Source organism: Lampetra planeri, chromosome 1 (assembly GCF_965212315.1).
Source record: "Lampetra planeri chromosome 1, kcLamPlan1.2.h2, whole genome shotgun sequence".
In the NCBI taxonomy this organism is placed as follows: Eukaryota; Metazoa; Chordata; class Hyperoartia; order Petromyzontiformes; family Petromyzontidae; genus Lampetra; species Lampetra planeri.
This window is the reverse complement of record NC_136107.1, coordinates 6,474,034-6,495,921: the sequence shown is the minus strand read 5'-3', so window position 1 is coordinate 6,495,921 and position 21,888 is coordinate 6,474,034. Positions and strand designations below refer to the sequence as shown.

Genomic DNA, 21,888 nt, shown 5'->3' with positions numbered 1-21,888 from the left:
TACCGCTAGAAGCTCCGTGGCGCAGTCCGTGGCCTCCATTTAATAATTAATATTTTAAAAAAACTTTATTAAAAACACGCTTTTATTAAACGTACTCGTAATGGCAGAACTCCACGACTCCAGAAAGGGCCCGAAGCTTGCCACAACGTAAGGGGCCGTGGCCAATTACAGCCAACGTCAGTTGAGCGTGGACAATTAGAGCCAAGCCGAAACATAACATATTAAAAAGATCGTTTGAAAATATTTTTTTTTTGTGATATAATATAGTATTGCCACCATTATGACATACGTATACCAAGTTTGCAGTCGATACCACATTAGGAAGTGGGTAAAAATTGAGTTACAAGATTTGAGGATACGACAGCGACGACAACAACAACAATGACAACGACAACAACAACAATAACGACAACAACAACAGACAGTGAGTTCAAAGAAAGCGTGTAAAATTGGAATCATAGAGAGTATTCTATATGAATAAAGTGCTCTACCTAGCATTTCCCGTTATTAACCTTATTCATGTCGTAGTACCCCAGTAATTACCCTGTAATCGGGTAATTTGTATGGGGTAAGGGTAAAAGGTAGGGTAAAAGGTAGGCTCGTTGCTTTTTACCTTTTACCTTTCCTGCTAAACGGTAAAAGGTAAGGGTAGAGTGATTGTATTGTGGTAAGGTAAAAGGTAGGGTAAAGGTACGCTCGTTGTTTTTAACTTTTACCTTACCTTGCCGAGGCCTAGCTGCATTGGCTAGTCATGGTCCAATTATTCTATGGCTGAGACCACAGTTCCTGTAGATACCGGACAATGCAAGTGGTGTGAAAAACTACCGACCCTCACCGTGAACCACCTCCGATTACCACGGTTGGCTACGTACGGTGCGAAAGAAGTCCAACATACATACATGACAGTAAACACCTAATCCTCACAATAACCTTAACCCTTCGTCAACTTAAAGGTAAAAAATCAGGAATTGATACTCTTTGGTTCTTTCGGTTAAGTCACGTAGGTAGAAAAAAGACAGCAGTTCTGCTGCTGTGTCTTCTGTAACCCTGATCTCAAATGTTTAATATTTTCCAAAGTGCGATTTAATAGTCCATATTTCCTTTTACAATGGTACATCATCCACTATCTGTTGCTCTTCTCTTGTTTTATGTTTTGATATCACTGATAACTAAGGCTACTATTTTGGCATCGTAATTTTCGAATAAAATTCACTCAAAGCTCACGGAAAGGTCATAGAAATAAGTGGGGGCAGTACTCCATCTGAAATGTCCCAAAAAATGGTGTTCATTTTAATTATTTTAAAAATCATACTATATATTAAAACTGCTATATTTTAAGACCTTAAAGTGACCAATTTAGTTGTTTTGGCATTCGGTATGGAAGTGAATAGACTGATTTAACCATAATAAGAATATTGGGGAATGCTCGAGTTGCATAGCAACAGCGGCGATGCCCCTACAACCCTTCACATGACTGTTAAACCGACAACGTACAGTGCTTGTAAAATACAAACATTATTACAGCTCTTTTCAAGATTTCACTTTAGACTCTCCAAGATATCACTCTTAGACTCGATTCTTATTCACGATCGCAGTGACCACCGCGCCCATACGCGCCCAAGTTATGGCTGACCGATAATTCGTTTGCTGTACATGGGTTTATTTTTTGAGTTATTCTCTCTTTGAATTAAACCTTCTTTGCCATAAATCTTGAAGCACCACTGTGTAGTGGCGATACGCGCTGGGGTAGCGATCAGGTGCCAGCGCGTCGGGATTGGATGTGTGTGTGGTGACGCGCGCTGACGGTGAGGGATCAGGGGTCAGCGCGGGATCGTGTGTTGTGTGGTGCTGATTGGCTGGGGGCCGGTGACGCGCTGGTGTGGGAGTGATCGGGTGGCAGCGCGGCGTGATTGGGTGATGAGTGGAAACACGCGCTGGGGGAAAGCGGATCGTAGAGATAGCGCGTCGTGATTGGTTCACTAAGGAGCGATGCTCACATCGAGGTCCGCATCCGCTCCGTCTCCCGGGAGGAGGGACTATATTAGGCGATGCGCACAGGCGCACAGGGAGAGTGTAACCAGCGAAGACTGAAGACGGAGAGGAAGAGACAGGGCCCTGCGGTACCCAGTCTCGCTGTCCTGTGAGGACCCGGACTCGGTGTAACCCAGAGGCGGAGTGTAGGGGGAGCATGCAGTGTCAGCATGCGGAGTGTGTAGCCAGAGAGCTAGAGTCTACACGAGACGAGTGATGTGTGTAGCCAGAGAGCTAGAGTCTACACAAGACGAGTGACGTGTGTAGCCAGAGAGCTAGAGTCTACACGAGACGAGTGGAGTGTGTAGCCAGAGGCATAGGGTCTACACGAGACGAGTGATGTGTGTAGCCAGAGGCCTAGAGTCTACACGAGTTAAGTACAGAGTGTAGCCAGAGAGAGAGAGTCTACACGAGTTAAGTAAAGTGGGTCGTCGGAAGAATAGAGACCACACGTTGTATTGTGACAAGTCAAGATTTAATAAAAAGTGTGTTACCCGTCAAGAAGTTTCCTGCCGTCATTTCCGATACTTCAACTGTAATAATTATCCTGTCTTTTTTGTGTAATGTATAAGAACAATGGTGGTCTTGGTTGTTTTGACTGTTGTAAAATAACACACACTTAAATGGTAATAGATGTCACATTTTAAATCCTGTGTGAATTACTGTATGTTTTCCTTAACCTGCTGATACTGTTGTAATGCCATCACACTCATTGTATTGTCGAGTAAATAAAAGTCATCTGAATGAATCTTAATAAAGGTTTTGTTTCAGCCGCAGAGTTTCAGCGTTATTATTTTTGTAGAAAGTGGTTGCCTGCTTAGAGTGCGGGTGCCGGGGTTCATCTGTGCAGCCCTGAGTCAGGGGTGACAATTCCACATTCCTGTGTTGGGAGCCAGCGACTTCACAGGACAACCACTGCGGTCCTGTAATAAATGGCAACTGCTGAATCTTAGCGACTATTTTAACCGGGGGGGGGGGGGGGTATGAACGTTTTGTAAGACAGCGTTGATATTAGCTGATGTTCATCTGTCTGAGTTACGAGGAGAGTCACTGCTTCATTATACTGGCCAAAAAATGCATTCAAGTTTATGTCGTTTAACCAGGTGAGAACTCAGGAGACAAGAATTCGTCTCAATATACGAGCGTGGCCTGGGACACTAACATTAGAAAAGCAATGTTATAAAAATGTAGGGTATGTCCGAGCCATCCTCACACACTCTCACCACACAGACACAATCTCCGCAACTCAACATAGCGCACACCAATCACACGCACGGGAATGCATGAGACGGGGGGTAAAGGGTTAAGGGCCACTGACGTCACACGGACTCGGTGCGCGAGACAGAGATGTGGATTGGGAAGGAGGGCGGAGATGGAGGGTTTTAAAAGGGGCTGTGAAACGCGTGTTCGAGGTTGGTTTTGAGGAACGAGTCTGGCTGTGGTTTGAAGAATAAAGAAGTGGTTAACCAGTCTCCGACTCTTCAAAAACATAGTGTATCAATGAAGTGAATAGCAAGAGAAATTCGAGCCAATGCAAAGGCATCCTAAATACAATTTGACTGAATTTATTTTTATATCCACCATCGATTGTATTTCTTCGTACATTTCTGCATGCAGCTGCATCTGAAGATGCCATACACTGAAGGAAACTGCGTGCATAACATGTATGCATACACTCACTTACCCGTACACTCACTCACCCTGGCTTCTCACAGGAATAAGGTGACTCAAAGTCTACACGGTGGGGATCTTTGTTCCTTTTGTGTGTTCCATGTAGTGTCGTCGATAGAGTTCGTACGTCGCACAAGGACACGGAGCGACCCCGAGTTTTTGTGACTATTGAACTTCTTTCGCACCGTATGTAGCCAACGGCGCTAATCGGAGGTAGCTATGGGAGGACTTTGTTTGAGGAAATAATTGGGAAGAGGGAGGTTAGGGATATGAGGATACAGGAGTTATGGTGGGGAATAAAACAAATAATACTGTACACAATTGGGAAAGTGATGAGATTGACCAAGAGAGATAGGTGTATAGGAGAAGTCTTCAGTCTGCACTTGAAAGTCTTCAGCCCAGGAGATGGAGGATGGAGTCAGCAGTGTCAATGACCGAGGCAAGTTGCAGGCCGTGTAGGCAACAGAGGAGAAGGAGCAACCTCCCACTTAGTGGAGACATCGGTGGCATAATTGGCCGATTGAGGGTTGCAATCAGTAGAGTGTATCCTCCCCACGACCACGACACTCCAGTGTGGGCAACAACGAGGTTTCGTGGACAAGGCGGTATGAGCCAAATTATTTTATTTTAACAGTACAAAGTACGTATTATGTTCACATACGATTCAACACGTATACATTAAAATGCACGTAAAGGATATTGTATGTATGTTGAACTTCTTTCGCACCGTATGTAGTCAACCGGGCTAATTGGAGGTGCAGGGGAAGAACAAACTTAACACAAAAAGCAGTGGAAAAGAAATTAGTTGTCAATCTAGATTTAAAAGTGCATATAGCTCCAGTGGCTTCCTAATATCGTAAGGAAGAGCGTTCCATATTGGTTATACTGTACATGGTTTGGTAACAATTTAGGTCTTTATTTAATTCGCATGTGTGCATTTACATGTAATGACTTGTGTAATAATGGATGACTTCCAAATTATGAAAATGGCATGCAAATGAACGCTATCGTGACATATAGGCCAATGTCGCGAACAATTTAATTGAATTAATTTCTGAGGGGAGCGGGTGGGGGAGGAAGAGGGCCGGGTGGGGTAGTCGGGCAGTGGGCCACGATGGCGAAATGTTAACTACTTCTCCTAGTATACAGGAGGTGGTGGGTTCGATCCCTGATCCCTGATCCCTGATCTCTGATACCTGTATATTTGTTTTTTACATGTTCTATCCGTGGTCGCATGGATTTTAATCTCCGGGTCCTCCGGGTTTTCCCTCCACATTTAGAATCGACATGCGTTTAGAGTATTTCACTGATATGAATTTCCACATAAGCTTCCGCTTCGTTAAGATATCATGTCGCTTCTGGAAAAAAATTGCTGTATATGTCAGTCGGCCTTAACTGGTAACATAAAAAAGTTACATATATTTTACTATTTTATTTTAATCAGCCATATCTTCCACATGGGCGCCCGAGTCTTGTACTTTTTTTGAGGGAAAAAAACGAGTAAATCCTCCCAGCACTACCGATGGGCATCAACATCCACGTTCCGCAGCGTCAATGGCTCCAGGCCACAATTATCCCTTTGTACGACGTCGACAGCCACCGCCGTCGAGCAATCGCAATGCGTGATTGTGTAACGTTCAATTTCCTAGGCGGCTCAATTACCCTTCAATGGACAGGCATATCGCTGTTTATGAGATTCTCTGATTGCCTCTTGTCACTCGCGGGCACAGTTTGTAATCATAATTGGGGATTGAAGTCTCGCGGTCGTCCACCTCCTTGATTGAGATGTGAGGGACGACCGATATGAAAGCCGCCTGTTGTGTGGCGATGTGAACACCACGGAAATCTCCGTCTATCCAGTGTTTTTATGCAATCAATACACATCCAGATATATAAGATGCTTTGAAATGAATAGGGCCCCCTATCTCCCCACCCACGCCTGCCTATATAGTACTTGCGGGCAAATTTAATTAAGTTATGGCTGTCGCCTGATGAAGCTAGTTGTAATTACTGGCGAAACGTCATACTCAGATAATACATGTTATGGCTTTGCTCTCCAACACACCCGTGTGCTGTACCAGTGCAGAGGTGGTACGTACCGGGATGTAGCGAGCCATCGCGTAGCCGGTGTCTACATCACGGTCCGCACATGGGTGGCTACACCGACGTCCGCACTAGCCCCGCCCCTCGGGGGGCAGAGGGCTATATAGGGCGGTGCGCATGAGCGCTCGGGGAGTCGTTGAAGCCAGTGAAGAATGAAGACGGAGCAAGCTAAATAGGACCCTGGGACCCCTAGCCCCGCTGCCCGTATCAGGGCCGGGACTCTGTGTGGCTCAGTGGTGAGACCCTGGGTACTCACGGCCCGACGTCCTTGTCAGGGCCGGGTTGATGGGCCAGTGGTTGGGACCCGTACCCTGGCTAGGTCGGGTCAGATAGCCTCCTCTAGGAAGTACATAGCCGGAGGACTTAAGAGAGTGGCCGGTGTCAGGTACGCGTAGCCGTAGGCTGTGTTCCTAGGCTGTTTGCATTTTGACTGCTTGTGTTGTGGTTATTGCAAACATGATGCCTTGTATAATGGTGTCAGTTTTGTACCAGTTTAGAGGATAAAAAACCTACTACGAAAAGAAGTTATTAATACATTCCTTTTCAATCTAGATTTAAAAGTGCATATAGCTCCAGTAGCTTCGAAATATCCAAAAGAGAGCATTCCAGACGGCTGCAGAAGTGCATTTTTAAGGGCGCGATGCGGTGACCGTTTCTATTCGATGGCTAACGATAAGCTGCTGCTGCGAGGATAACCGGAGTTCGCGTGATGGTTTATGCTCCTTGACGAGATCAGTATGGTATTGTGGTTCATATGTGGCAAGCACTTTGTGTGTATTGAGCGCGACCTCATAACGTATTGGTTCGGCAAACGGAAACCAACGTATCTCGGCGAGCACTGGACGGACACGGTCGGAGGATCTTGGAGTACCCGTCACGACACGTACCAGAGAAGTTTGCTAACCTGGAGGTCGCTCTGCTGCTGAGAAAGCACAACACGCACGCGCGCAATATAATTGGCAAGGGCGCGCGTTCCACGCCGGTGGGGAATGTTTCGACCCGGGTGAAATTCGAGGCTCGTGCACGTTTTCCCACGGCACGCGCAGGCACCCAGCCCTCCTCGTCGATCGACTGCCGGAGGAGAGATTTCCCCACGGGGTGCGGGTCGTAGTGGGGTTGGTTAATTCGACTATACCTGATCGGGGAAGGGCAAAATAGACGTGGCGACATACAAGTATACGGTATAATAATAGATGCTACCACATTGGCCTCTGCTAGCTACATTTGGCTCTGGAAATTTCTCCAACCAACGACCTCATTTGGTGAGAAAGGTTGCTTAGATGGACTTGTGATGGAGCGATCTTGGATCTCATTACATTTGCTGGTGACTAATTTAGTATATGTGTCTCAGATGTGGCAATTGGAGAACCACACCCACGGCCTTGAGGATACCTGTATGTATGTTGAACTTATTTCGCCAACGGTGCTAACGGGAGGTAAGCTTTAATGTTAGTGTAGCGCTAACATTAAAGACAGCAGGATCTGGAGCCTCTATCACTTTGGCGGCACCCAGGGCCCCTAACCTATCAAGGGGAACCCCAACAGCCCCCCCCCACTACGCCAGGGAATTCTACCTCTGCTAATCTCGCACCGGTGACATGCCTGAGGCCAGTGCTTCTGACTGGGCGAGAGCCGGACTGGGGCAGGGGGTTTGGTGTACCGGCAGGGGTTGTTTGGTGAGTTTCAGTGAGGGAAGCTCTCTATGGACCCTGCGAGGGTTACGCTGATTGGGATTTACAAGCGACTGCGCGAGAAGAAGAGTGAGTGTAGAAGAGTGAGCAACTCCACGCACTCATTCCCCCGGGGGCCCAGTCGTGCACAGCGTCCGCTCCGCTCACTACAGAGTCCTCCGCAGGTCCTCATTCCCCTGTGCTCTTACAATTTGTGCAGACACTTGTGTTAATAGCACCGCGTAGCGCTAACATTAAAACGGCATGCGAGTCGTGAAAGCAGCAATGGCCAAAAATATTCGCCTTTCGACAAATCCATTTGAGAACATTCCCGTAATTTACAATAAGGACTTTCACATTTTAGCCTCACCACTTGAGGCTACCAAGGTATTTTCTATTAGGCAGGAACAAATGCATTTTCTTTACAGATCCATGTGTACTAATGAAGCATGATGCTAGTTTTACATATCCACGTAATCTTACTACAGATATGAAAATTAGCTTTCGTAATTTTTTTGTCCATACAGTTCTTGACCTCCGGGATTATTACCCTGACGATGCAGAACTGAGCTGCAAACCCCAGCAGAATTCCTTAATCCGAGAGCCCATAAATCCTTCACATAATACATTCCAAATACGGTTATGAAATAAAATAAGGTTTATGTGCTAGACCGACTTAGAGCGTTTGAAATTCCAAATGGAATAAACAAGATAAATTAAACAAATATATTAAAACCCTTTCTCATCCATATTAATGGCAGAGAAAGTCTAAAATGCCCTTAATGTGAAATATGAAAACATGATAAAAAAAGAGTCTTATCACTAACCTGTTCTTTAGTGTGTGTGTTTATACTGTTTACATACTCCATACTCAGACTAGCAACTGGTGGCACTCATCGCCATTAGTATTCCTGACCCAGCAGTGGATATTCCTCATTTCCATGACAGGAGCGATTTCGTCTATAGAATTACCACTTTTGACTTTCGTAAACTACATACAGATGGCGAAATAATCTCGCCACATACGTTGACACATTTTTACACATCCCATCAGCCACACGACCTTCTGTAAGTGATTTTTTTCAGCAGCATTGGTTTCATACAAGCAAACTCTGGACTGGTTTTGACATTCAGTGTCTCATCAGCTGTGGTTGGGTGACCAGACTAAGACCATCAATTCAACTCACTTGAGAACCCGGTTAATCTCAGGTGGCTGAGACCTGACATTGGACGCAGGAACATGGTGGGGTTGGCACGGTATTGCCTATTGTGTTTGGTACAATCATGATCCACTTTAGCTGAGTGAATAGCTTATCATCAGACCAACAAGGGCTGGAGGTTGTAAAATCAATGCCTTTCACAATTCTATAGCTAAGCAAAAAATGGAGAACCATCTTTAATTCAATGCCCATAAATACTCTGGAAAATATGATCATGCCACTGAAGTCTCTCTGATAACACATGCTTTTGAAAAACAATCTCAAACTGCATTTACTGAATTACTTATCTCGTGACTTGACTGGTTTCTTTAGATGAATGCTCAGGTTTATTTTTCATGCCTCCTTTGGTAACAGATGGCTTGGGTTTTTTACCTCTAGGTAACGTGATCTGTCATTCTGAATGTTACATTTCAATACTAGTGTATTATTAGTATGACTTCAGTCAGTGTATGCCATGATCACAATGTACCGAGCAGCATTCTCTGAAAGGCACACCATGTATTTTATCAATATGAATTCATGCAACACGTTGGCTTACCCGAGTCAATATTATGATTGATAATACATTTCCACGCTACACTTAGTTTGGTTGTGAGAATTATTCATCTTACCGGTGAGCTGACACAATAACAAACGCCATGTGAAATGGTCGTACACGTGACAGTTTCATTCATTTGGTTATGTCGGATGTTGGAGGGTTCTTAATGACACATTTGGCCAGATGACGATGTGTCCCGAACCCAAATAAGAATGTGACTTGATGTGTTGAAACACACAGTTTGGATTAATGGCTAGGATCACGTCTATATAATTTAATGGACATCTGTGAAAAAGGACTTCATAGCTCATCGGATTCCTCCAGTCTAAATTAAGTCTTATTCTGACAATGAAATAACTTCATTAAAAAATACAAAGCACTTACGAAATCATTGTCCTGCAAAAAGTAATATTGAACAAAAAAGCATCAAGACATACCCATTACATCGTCATATCAATTCCGCAAGTCACATTGGTTTCAGCTGCAAAGCAGACGGCAGGTTCAAAGGACTGTTACCAGAAATAATCCAGTTGCCGATTGCATGAAAACATCTAAAGTCGCGGAGTAACAATGCATTGATTAATTTTTAATCTTGAACCAAAATAATACACACGTGCAATACATTGTTTGTTTGCGTGGAACAATAATGTTTTTTTTAAATCGTCTCTCTTGTGACAAATTTTTTGACCCTGCAAACCACCAGAAGCTGCTACATTCACTGCGTTGTAAACATAATAGATCCTTGAATACAACCTCAACCATGAATTGCAGCAATTTAATGTATCACGAGAGAGGGTGAATAATTATACACGTACTTTTATGTTTTAACCCTTGGCCATGCAAACTAAGACAAGAAGTTACAAGATGGAAGGGCTTTTAATTGAGGCTCCTAACACCCTGAAGAGGCCGCAGGGAAAGGAAGGGGTTTTAATAGGGTCCAGAGACTAACTTTAATGGGGGTCTATGGAAGAGTGCACATTTTCAAATTCGGAAGATGGCAAGTTCAAATCCTGGTCAGAGGTAAATTTAATCCATCATCTGTTTATGTTTAATAAATTGAGGAATCATTTGTGGCAAGCAAACAGTGGTAGTTTCAAAGTGATAGTGGCCCTGTCATTGGAATGTGGAATTCCGTTCACCACTACTTCAAGGCTGCTTGGGGATATGTAGAAACCACACCTTATTTTAGCAGAGGGCCAGTTGGCTTTTATTCATTTCCAACAGATGGCATTGCTATTATAATTGACTTCTCTAATCGATCAGACCAAGCAGAGCTCCCTAAAACCTTCGGCTGCTCGACCACCCAGATTTGATGGCCTTCCAAAAATCCACAAAGGAGGTACCCCGCTCCGTCCTATCGTCTCCAACATTAACTCACCCACCTACAAACTGGCCCGATTTCTGTCTGAGATCCTGCTTCCTTTCACGGGTAAATCCACCTCAGCTGTACTTACCTCAGCTCACTTGGTTTTTCTTATCAAGGATATCTCACTGTCTCCAGATGATTTGCTTGTCAGTTTCGATGAAGTCTCTCTGTTCACCAATGTACCTGTACCTGACACCATTGAAATCATTGAAGACTTGGTCCAACAAGGACTGAATCCAGATGAACCAACTTTGGTAAGGCACTGCCTTACTAACACATACTTCACCTGGAATGGTACATTCTACAAACAAAATGAGTGTACCCCAATGGGTTCTCCCTTATCGCCAGTGGTAGCGATTGTTGTCATGGATAAATTTGAGACAGATGCCATCCAGACATCCATCCTACGTTCTTACTTGTGGAAGAGATACGTAGATGATACGTTCGTCATCTGGCCACATGGCCTGCCAGCACTGAACCAATTTCTCAACCACATCAATTCCATACACCCGTCTATCAAATTCACCATGAAAGTGGAAAAGGATGGCAAGCTACCATTCCTGGATGTTTTGATCGAGAAGAGACCTGATGGCTCGTTCAGACATTCGGTCTATAGGAAAGCCACACTACACTGCATCTCCGACCAGCACCACCTAGCCAGTGAGTTGGAGCACGTACACCAAGCCCTCAGGATGAATGGATACTCGGAACGTACAATCCACAAAGCTGTCTCCCCAGCCATGGGGAGACAACCTTCTGAGGATCCAACCAAAACCATCACTTTACCATACATAGCAGGGGTCACCAAAAAGATTTCCAAAATCTTAAACAAACACAAGATCCAGGTTTGTTTCAACATAGTACACAAAATCCGTGATTTAATCCCTTCTGTAAAGAATGTGATTCCTGACATGCAATACCCTGGTGTCTACAAACTGAGTTGTGGTTGTGGCAGCAGTTACATTGGGGGAACGAAACGACATGTCTCGGACCGCGTTCGTGAACACAAGGCAGATCTTAAACACAGCAGGACCAATACCTCTGCCGTTGTTGATCATTGGTTTAACGCTGTGGGCTCACACGAAATAGATTTTTCCAAGACGGAGGTACTCTGCAAACCTACCGGCTACCTTCAGAGATTTGTTCATAAAGCCACCCAGATATATAAACACAGACACAACTTCAACTGAGAAGATGGGTACAAACTGAGCAATCATTGGAAGGACGTTATTCACCAGGTAAAGTCTTAACTGACTATGATGTTTCCATCCTACCTGCCTATGTCAGCTGTTATTTCCGACTCTCTGTGTGTCTCTCTCTCTGCCTCTCTCTTCGATCTCTCATGTTGACATGTTTTTTGCATTGCACTCTCATGCCTTTGGATTGCACCACTCTTCGTTCTTACATTAACATGCTAATCTCTCACATTAACATAGCCACTTCCGTGCCCTCGTCGAGGCCGCTCTCTGTTCTTACAGTTTACATGCTAATTTCTCACATTGACATCACTAGCCCCGCCCACTTCTTTATGACCCTTGGACTACATCCATTTCAAACCTTTTAAAATAGTCTGCCTCAGCAGCAGATCATGCTTTCCCACCTGATGACGGACGCTTGTGTTGCGCCCGAAACGTCGTGATTAATTTTATATTATACCTATGTGACTTTACTGAAAGAACCAAAGAGTATGGATTCCTGCAGTCACGAAAGCTTCAAATCAAGATTGATAAATTGCACTTATATAATTTAATTGTTATTTAAATTTAGAGACTTCCTTACCCTTTTCTCTATTTTGCACTCCTGTCGTTTTTGTATTATTTGCTGTTGTAACTTGCTGACCCGCCCAAACTGGAAATCTGTGAAAAAGAGCTTCATAGCTCATCGGATTCCTCCAGTCTAAATACAGATTCTGATGTGACCCTCTATCCCAGCGTTTGTATTATGTACTTTGGTCACTATGTGGCGCTAGAGCGCTGTGTGAGGTATCCCAGCTGGCCAGCATCCAGCGATGACGTAACACCCTCCTGGTGTCCATAACGGGTTTGTCAGGTGAGATCGCGGAAATATAAATGTCGTTAACCCACCACCACCACCCGACACAACATTCACAATTTACAATTTGAGTGGCGGGAGTTTACTCCCCAACACACCGGTGTGCTGAAGTAGTCACGAATTAGCACGGTTTTGTTTACGTGACAAACTTTACTAATTGGCTGTGTCGGGTGGTGGCCGCTGAAGGACATATTTATATCTTGATTTGAAGCTTTCGTGACTGCAGGAATCCATACCCTTTGGTTCTTTCGGTAAAGTCACGTAGGTATAAAATAAAATCACCCAAAAAAAGGTTATTTTGAATAATATTGGTCGCGAAAGCCTACGTCTTAAACCGACCCCCTGGTGTCTGGACAAAGAGACATTGATCTACGGCTACTATCAACGCGCCTCCTTTCCCCATGTTTGTCCCTCCAGATAAAAAAAAATTGCGTTTTTTCACATCCCATCAGTCACACAGCCTGCTGGGAGAGCATAATATAAGCAGCACCAATGTGTTTGAAATTAAACACTCCCAGAATTTCAGGAACACCTATTTCAGCAATATATACCCAAATATGAGTGTTGTACAATGTATGTGCAACAGTATTGGAGAGACAAAGGTGGCCGTGTGTTGTTGTACACACCGCTCCCATGTGCATATGGTCACTAAAGGAGACATTTCTGCCTCCATGTGTGTACAATGCACAGTTTTGTTGCCAGGTATTATTAATATCTGCAGAAAGGTTGCAGAAGGTTGTCATGGGAAAACTGGAATTTGACAATCTAATAGTATATTATTTATTACTACTGTATTAAATTGGACGGAATATTTTACCTACGCTATCGTATAATAAACAAACCTCTCGTGATGCGTCGAATAAAATGCATGCTCACTCTGACGTAAAATTATTTATATTGTACGATTATTTACAATGTATGCAAACGATATACAAATGTTACAGTTGGCGAACAAAGTTGCACGAAAGGAGACGGAAATACATTATAGATACAACGAAAGAGTTGGCAACAAAATAATAGTTTCTTGAATGTAAACATTACCCACAAATCGTGGCAACTAAAAAAAACCTGCTGGAGGGGGAGGGGTCGGAGGTCGCATGTTCAAATATCACGCACCTTATAAATAACCAGGACAATAAAACAACCCCCAAAACACAAGCTTCGTCGTATCGCAGGACCACGATATATTTGTCGATGGCTTGAGGAGGCCTTCATCCAGCAGTGTATTGGTCACGGACAGGCGTCTGCAACCAACGTAACAATAAGATAAATTGTTTTCGAATTCGGTAAAAAAGAACCCCCTCAACATTTCCAGAGCCGCAATGCACGTGAATACAAAACTGGGGTCCTTAATAAAATAACGCCACGAAGCAGTCCTTGAAGAGCTGCATGCAGCTTCGGGGCCTCAGGTTGCCAACCCTGGTTATGGCTAATGAATACGATGCCATTGCTGATGATGAAGAAACCCACCTCGTTGGAATAACATTTCTTCGCTACGTTTGGGGAATTTTGGGTGAGAAGAGTTAAGTGCTCACTTACTGGCCACGGTGTAACTATATTTTATTTTCATCATTAACCCTCGCAACGCATAACACACGACCCCACAGGCACCCGCAACCCCAAAGGTGTGCGTAATTGCTTGCTCTGCTTGTTATCTTGCATTTCTCTCACCTTGCTTTCCCACCCCCTGCTACCCCCCTCCACTTTCCGTTTCTCCCTATCGCCACCGTCGCTTGTCACAGCTCGCACGGGGACAGATGGCTTGCCTCATCCCAGGAGGGGCTCTATCGCCGGGAGAGAAATGGCACCGATCATGTGTACACACTGACGGGCCATCACTGTAAACATCTGCTCTGGGACCGCTTCGTCTCAACTTTATTGCCTTCTGCGCAATATGCCAAAAGTGATGAAAACAACCGCCAAGCCGCTTGTGACGATGCCATTTTCACATAAAAAAACTAATTTTTGAGTATCTTATGGCAACCTCATGAAATTATTTAATTGGCATCTATCTATTTCTGAGAAGTGCTGATTAGTCATCTGTCGGGATAAACAAAAACATTGGCAGCATAGCGTTAAGCACATGCTGCTTGTTACACCATTGCTGTGCAGCATTGAGTTTCACTTTAATTTTAGTCAACGTGCAATTTGGGAAAGTGTGACATTTAAAGGGGGGGGGGGCATGTTTGTCGCGTAAATTATTCACGAGAAATGTTCATGTAAATCGTCAAGCTGCTCAAAGGACTTTGGGCAGCAGTTTTCATCTCTGAGCCCGGAATAGGAATGCCACATTCGCATGGCAGGGGCCAGCCTTATAATTGCGTGGCCACTAGACTTCTCGAAAAGTAGTTTTTTTTCGAATTAAATATATACGCAAGGGACGATAAGCTGAGATGACCACCAAACATGATTCAATCGCACAACCTGATTGTGAGTCATCCTTACCACTAAATTAAAGATAACCATGACAATGATAGCTCATAGTCCTTTTCCAATCAATTGCGACGTAAAAACCTTCCCGTGCAACGTTGGTCACGTGTTATTTTACCATCCTTCACCACACTGGTCAATGTGGATTTGTGAAGAGGTGGAGCGTGGGGGGGGAAACTAACAGTTCAGACATGACGCCTGGTCGTCGGGTTCATATCACAGTGCGCTACCCACTGTGCAACCACTCTCTCCCCATTTAATTGAATAGCGTTTTCAAAAAAACACGCGTGCATGTGCACGCAGAGCGCAGCATGCGAAGATGCCAGATTGCCTCTTCGCTTGTTTACTGGCTCATTCAGATATCTCCCCCGTGGTTCCTAATTTGAGGCGAGTAGTGTTGGAACATCAAGACGTCAGTGCGTAGAATATGCGTTGAATTGAACGTCGCGCTGACGTTCAACCGGCGTGACACGCGGCGCTACTCATTGCAGATGGCAAGGCTCTCTGAATTATCATCAGGCAATGGACAAGCACAACACACGTGCATACACACATATACAAAGACAAAATACATTCCCCTATAGCCATATATACTGTTGGGGAAACTGCTGTTTGCAAACACCTATTCCTGCATGGCTCACGAGAGGGTGGTGTGGACAACACGCATAGTCGCCGCCTTTGTATCTCCAGTGCTGCTTACACACCACACCAGGTGCTCATTTAAACCTGCGTCATCCGAGGGGAGGCCCAAAGCCAGTTCAGGTCATCGCCACTAATGTTACCCACAGGCACACGCACACACAGACGACAATCAGCATTCATCAGAATCACCACTGTGCCAGGCTAGGTGTACCTTTAAATGAATGTGGTGGGGCACGGGGACATGTAGATATACACGAGCACACAGACAAGATGCAGGACGGAGAGGCTTACCATGTCCCTCCCGCATCTCAGTCTACTACGGCCCACATTGCAAAGGTGAGTAAAAGACAAGCAGCTTGGTGATACAACACACCCCGAACACACCACGTCAATTAACACATTATTCTGGCGAGCCTGAGTGCTGGGTTTGTGGGCGCATACGGAAGAGAAAGTGAGTGGGTTGTGCTTCAGGGGAAGCTGGAGCGACCATGCTGTGCTCCAGCAGCCAAGGCCTTCTGTCGAAGACCTCACCGAGTCAACCTTCGCTGAGCACGCGGTTCTCGCTCTTTCTCCTTTGCTGCCCCGATGGTCATCAACTCTATTCCCTCAACCGTCCGTGCTGCATACTTCCTGCTCTGTCCATTGCACTGCCCACGTTCTCTCACGCACAATCTCCCTATCAGTGCTAAACCCTCTGGAATTGATTTGCAATTACTGTTGTTAATAGTACACGTTTCGTAGAATTATTTGAGTTGTTTTCTATCCCCCATAGATTCTCAGGCATTCTCTCGCACTTCCCCCCCCCTGCCCCCCAGGGATCAGTGGTGTCGACTCCCTACTCCTATTCATATCCATGCTCAATATTTTTTTCCTCTTGTCTTCAGCCTATGACTGACTGTCTCTTTCTCATTATAAATACATGTATATGCATATATTCCCCGCGATGCCCATGCACTATTGTTTTTGTACAGCGTCTCGAGATGCGATGGCATTTGAATGCCATATAGATCCAAATTGTATTGTATTTCTTTGGAACTGTCTGTCCAATTTTTTGGCTTTCAGGCCCTGCTTGCTTGAACGCTCCCCTGACAGGCTAATCATGCCACGGTGCAGTGTTCCACATGCTCCATCTGCCTCGTCGCTTCGCAGAGACGCTCTCAGCTCGAAGCACCCCGGGCTGAAGTTTGTTGAATGGAGAGCAGATGCGTGCAATTAGAGCTGTCCCCGCCTTGAATGCCTGTCTCGCCTGCAGTAATTTTAGTTTCATGCCTTTCAAGTGCAATATTTGCACGTCCGTTAATTTGAGTCAGGTGAGGGTCCATTGAGATGCGTCTACTTAATTGCGAAAATGCGCCGCTGCACCATCATGATTACTAGCTTGCAAATGATTGTTTACCAAAGAAAGCATTGCCGAATCCTAGAATTCCATGTCATCCAAGGCCTGCTCGAGGCGAATTACCACATTAATCATTTACTATTTAATACCTAGATTTGACGTTTTCGTGACTGCAAGGATCCATCTTTGTTTTTTTCGGTAAAGTCACGTAGGTGAAAATAAAGATAAATTTAATTGAGTTTTCATTTTTATTTTATTTTTATTTTCACCTACGTGACTTTACCTAAAAAACCAAAGAGTATTTAATACCTGTGGAGAGAAACAGGAGTAAACGGAGACAGTCTATTGCACGTTGGGATATACGATTACTTAAGTAATCAATGACTCTACAGAGCCTCGGTCCGATGAAAAAAATACTCATTTAAAAGTACGAAAATAATTGGAGGAAAAGTATTACCTCTGTTCCCACGTGTGCCGCTGGACCGCAGGTGATGGTAACGTCATAGGCATCATGAGCTACGTCACGCAGGGGTGTGGGCTATCGGGGATTTCTGTCTTCACAAGGCAAGGGTGGCCGCCATTTTCAAAGGATCGATAAACATAAAATTAGTTGATTCCAATTTTCGTAGATTACTATGCTATTAACTCCAGCTCTATATCTCATGAACATAATAACATTGATCCCGGAGTGAACTCGTGACCTTTTCATTTTAAATTAGAATTATGCCACAAAGCACCATATGGTCAGGCAATGCTGTATAAAGTAATACAACATTTATTATTGAAATCTCAATCGCACCTTGATTTATCTTATAAACCCTCAAAAGAGTCGCAAGGCTTTTTCATGCTACATTTTGCCAAATTATTTTAGAAAAGTTTTGCATGTTGGAAGAAATGCCACATGGTATACACTCCAAACAGATATGTCAGGGACTTACTCGCTTTACCCCTTCATGTAAGTTTCTCGTAGCCCTGAAGGTGACACGCACACACGACTGCACCATCTCTGAGTAATCCACCAACTTCCAGCACCAAGTCCCTGCACTACAAATCCGGCCGGCATCGGGAGAAATTGCGTTGTGTTCTCCTCTGCGTTGTTAGTCGTGTAGTCAATTAAAGGGTGCTTTGATCGCGGTGGTAGCGAAGCAGAATGTGCCCTCCGAGGCTTCTCTCTTGGACATAGCACTGTCATCGTGAAGTGCAGCCATATGTTGTTTGTCAGTGTCCCATTTCGCTCGAAATGTTTCAGTGTTTTCCTAATTTTACCCGCGCTCCAACCGCTCCTCAACCCCCTCCACCGCTGATTTCAACACTGTCACCCGTGACAGCTCTGTCTCGTTAGCGACACCCTCCCCTGATTTGTTTAATGAGTGCCTGTCCCCCCCCCACCACCTATCCCTTGAGCCAATGAAAGTAATTAACGCCGCGACAGATTGCACCCGTCACGTGCACTTACACCTGTCTGCCAGGGCAGGGCCTCAGTTCGCATGGAGCTGTGGCGTCTACCTTGAGTGCGTAAGCCACTCATAACGACGGCATTGCCGGTGTACGGTGTGCCTCGGATGGCCTGATTAGCAAGTCCTAGTTAATTATGCTACGGAGGTAAATCTGTGTCAGGTAATTTAGCATATTGATATGTATATGCTAATTGTTATACGTTTCGTTGTAACGTCGCCGGGGTTTGCATCACAACGTGGTTCGAGTGCACGGCTCACTATTGGAATCTCACGAGTCCAAATTCATTGCTAATAAGATTTACTGTTGGTTTAGAAAGAGTTGTAGGATAAATAATGGGATAAAAGCTGAAGAGTGTGCAAATATGCGTGGAGAGATGCATTTAGTCCGTGGCAAGGTAAGGTAAAAGGTAAAAACAAGCCAACCTTTACCCTACCTTATACCTTACCACAATACGATCACTCTATCCTTACCTTTTACCCTTTAGCAAGGTAAGGTAAAAGGTAAAAGTTCAAAAATAACGAGCCTACCTTTACCATACCTTTTACCCTTACCCCATACAAATTACCTGATTACAGGGTAATTACTGGGGTACTACACATGAAAAAGGTTTATAACAGGTAAATGCGAAGTAGAGCGCTTTATTCGTAAGAATACTCTTGAATTGGGCTTTGAGGCTGTCGATGACACCGTCCTCCATAACCTCCTCATCCCAGTCGGCTTGGTCAATGACGATCTCATCAACAACCTGATCAAGTTCGTCATTGCCGTCATCCTCGGACGAATAAGATTATGCGCCTTTCTGGTCCAGTTAGACGGGACCTTCAGGCAGCCGGCCGCGATGCACGAGAGCAAGCACATGGACTGGATGAAGAGCATCGATGACAGCGACTGGCGAACTCATGTGAACTCCGGCCCGGCTCCGCTATTTGCGCGTTCGCAGGGAGTTGACGTTACTGGCGCTCCCAAGTAGTCACAGGCCATCTTGTAGTGGGCAGGGAGCAGCTCTTTGCGGGGAAAACACCACTGCATTGCGTAAATGAAGGCGCTGGCGGTCATGACGCCCATGCTCAAAAAACAATCGACTTCATAGCCATCGTCGATGGAGCTGCTGACGTTGCTGAATAGGGTGCTGAACGGCAACCCCTCTTCCATATGGGCAGCGACTGCCATCAGCAGGATCTCGAGCATGTCCGAGTAGCGATGCTGCAGGACAAAGCGGATCGTGGCCTTCAGTGTCGCCAGCTCGTCTTGGTCTGTCGTTTTCGGCAGCTGTGGATTCAAGTGGAATGCCACAATGGCGGGTACCTGAAACAGGAAGTCGTGGTACCGCACCAGCTTGGCCTTCATCCCCATCGTGGTCAAGGACTCATCGATCACTCTAAGAGTGGTTTCACCGCGATCGCAATGACGGATCAGGTGCTCCATCGTCACCGGCACGAGATCCAATGTCGACTTGCAGTCCGCCGACAACGAGGTCATAACCTGGCGCGGCATTCGCAGGAATGCTGTCAGGCCCTCGATGTTTGCCCACTGCAGTTCAGAGACAGCACCGACGCTGATCACATCCTGGATGTCCAATGGGACACACTTCTTGATGGCGTCTTCGCCCATGTCAAATGTCGAATTCCACCTGGTCGGCGAGTCCTGGTGCGTCAGCTCCTTGCTGGCGAGTTTGGCGATTTCGGCCTCGCGGCGGTACGACTGCCGGACGACCCTGCTGCACCTGATATTGACGAGCGCCTCACGCAGTTTGGCGTTGGTCGACTTGATCAGTTTGAGAACTTGGACAACGCTGATCTGGACCGAATGATCCACGTAGCGAATATGGTGGCAAGCCCGCAACTGCTCATATCCGGCATCCGCGTTGACCAGGGCGAACAACGTTTTGACAGCACTAATCGCATTGGAGCCATTGTCGCTGGTGACAGCGAGCAGCTTAGTCGAGACATTGTGCCCGAGGTTTTGAAAGTGTTCAAACAGAGCGGTGCCAATGCGCTTGCCAACACCCCTTTTGGACTGTACATCAAGGATCGTCAGCAGCATGGATTTCGATGCACCAGATTTGGTGCCCCAACTGCGCACGTCACAACCGCCAGCCAGCCACCAAGCCTGTCTATAGCATGATGTGAACCTTATGGTGGGAACCCGGGGTTCCAGAAGCCCCCAGCTCTCACATAAACATTATATTACTAGCCTTTTGCCCGTCCAAGGACAGGTGTATTGCAGTAAATCTGAAACTTGCAAGCGAAAAGCAGACCGAGACGTCATATTCATCGCATCAATTAGTGTGCAATTTGTAAGGGCGCAGTGACACAGACCTATTTCATTTTAAGGTTATAATCCCTTGTTGATGATGACGTCCTTTTTACTTTGATGTCTCAATAGCGGTATGGAGATTGCATGACGTGAGGGTTCTGCCTTTGTAGTGAGGATTGTAAGTTGACGTCGAGGAGGGGGGAGGAGGCGCCTCGCCCGCCCATGTGGAGTGACGTCACCCGCTAATTATTCTTAATGTGGAGGGGGGGGGGGGTCCATTTGGAGGACGTCACCTGGTCATGAGTATTAATGAGGGGGGCTGGCCGACGTAGAGTGATGTCACGTGCGGGACACAGATATTCTTGGCTCATTATAGTAGAAAATAATTTAAACAAAAACTTTGCTCTTGTTCACCAATGGATTTGAAGGATGGTGGCAAGTGTTGTCTTGTTAAACTATGCCTTTAAAACTGAAAACTACTTACCTGCAGTATCTCTATTTAAATACACTATCGAAACAATAATTTACACCCCTCTGTCAATCATCGTGTTTATCAGTATGGATTTGTGAACACACTTTGTAAACAGTACGTAAAATAGTACGCGTTTTCAATGCGCTGTTCATATTGTAACAAGCGTTTATACCAATGTTACTCTACAGAGTAGTGGGTCGCCGCTCCTCTTATCCACATTGATACGAGCGGTATGTGGGTACTATATCTTAACCGCCAAAAAAACTATCTGTACAGATGCATACGGACACGAGAAGTATTATCAAACAGGGGGAATTAACGGTGCAACGTACCTAATCTGTTAAATATCTGCAGGTAATAGGATTGTCATCGATTGATCCTGGCTGCAGACATTGGTCGGTCGCAAATAATAATGAAGATAAGAGAGCAGTTTCACTGTATTATGCATACCGTTATGACAAATAAAGGACTTAAGTCGTGTAGGCAGTTTGAGCAGCTTTGGATAAGACTTATGATCCTGCCCATACCCGAGCATGGAGGGCATTCGCTTGTTCAGCTCCTCTGCGCATTCGTCCTCGTTGCTGTGCTTGAACATGACATGACAACAGAATGATCCGCGCCAGGTTGGTCGCGGCGTTTATGT

General features: G+C 45.3%; 1 protein-coding gene across 1 annotated transcript in view; it reads left to right on the top strand.

Annotated features, from left to right (window-relative positions):
• The first annotated feature begins 15,872 nt into the window (after positions 1–15,872).
• Positions 15,873–21,888, top strand: part of INSIG1 (insulin induced gene 1) — a 54,985-nt gene continuing 48,969 nt past the window's right edge. The window contains exon 1 of the mRNA XM_078615974.1: positions 15,873–16,059. The gene's annotated coding sequence lies outside the window, so the exon portion shown is untranslated. The remainder of the gene's footprint in view (positions 16,060–21,888) is intronic.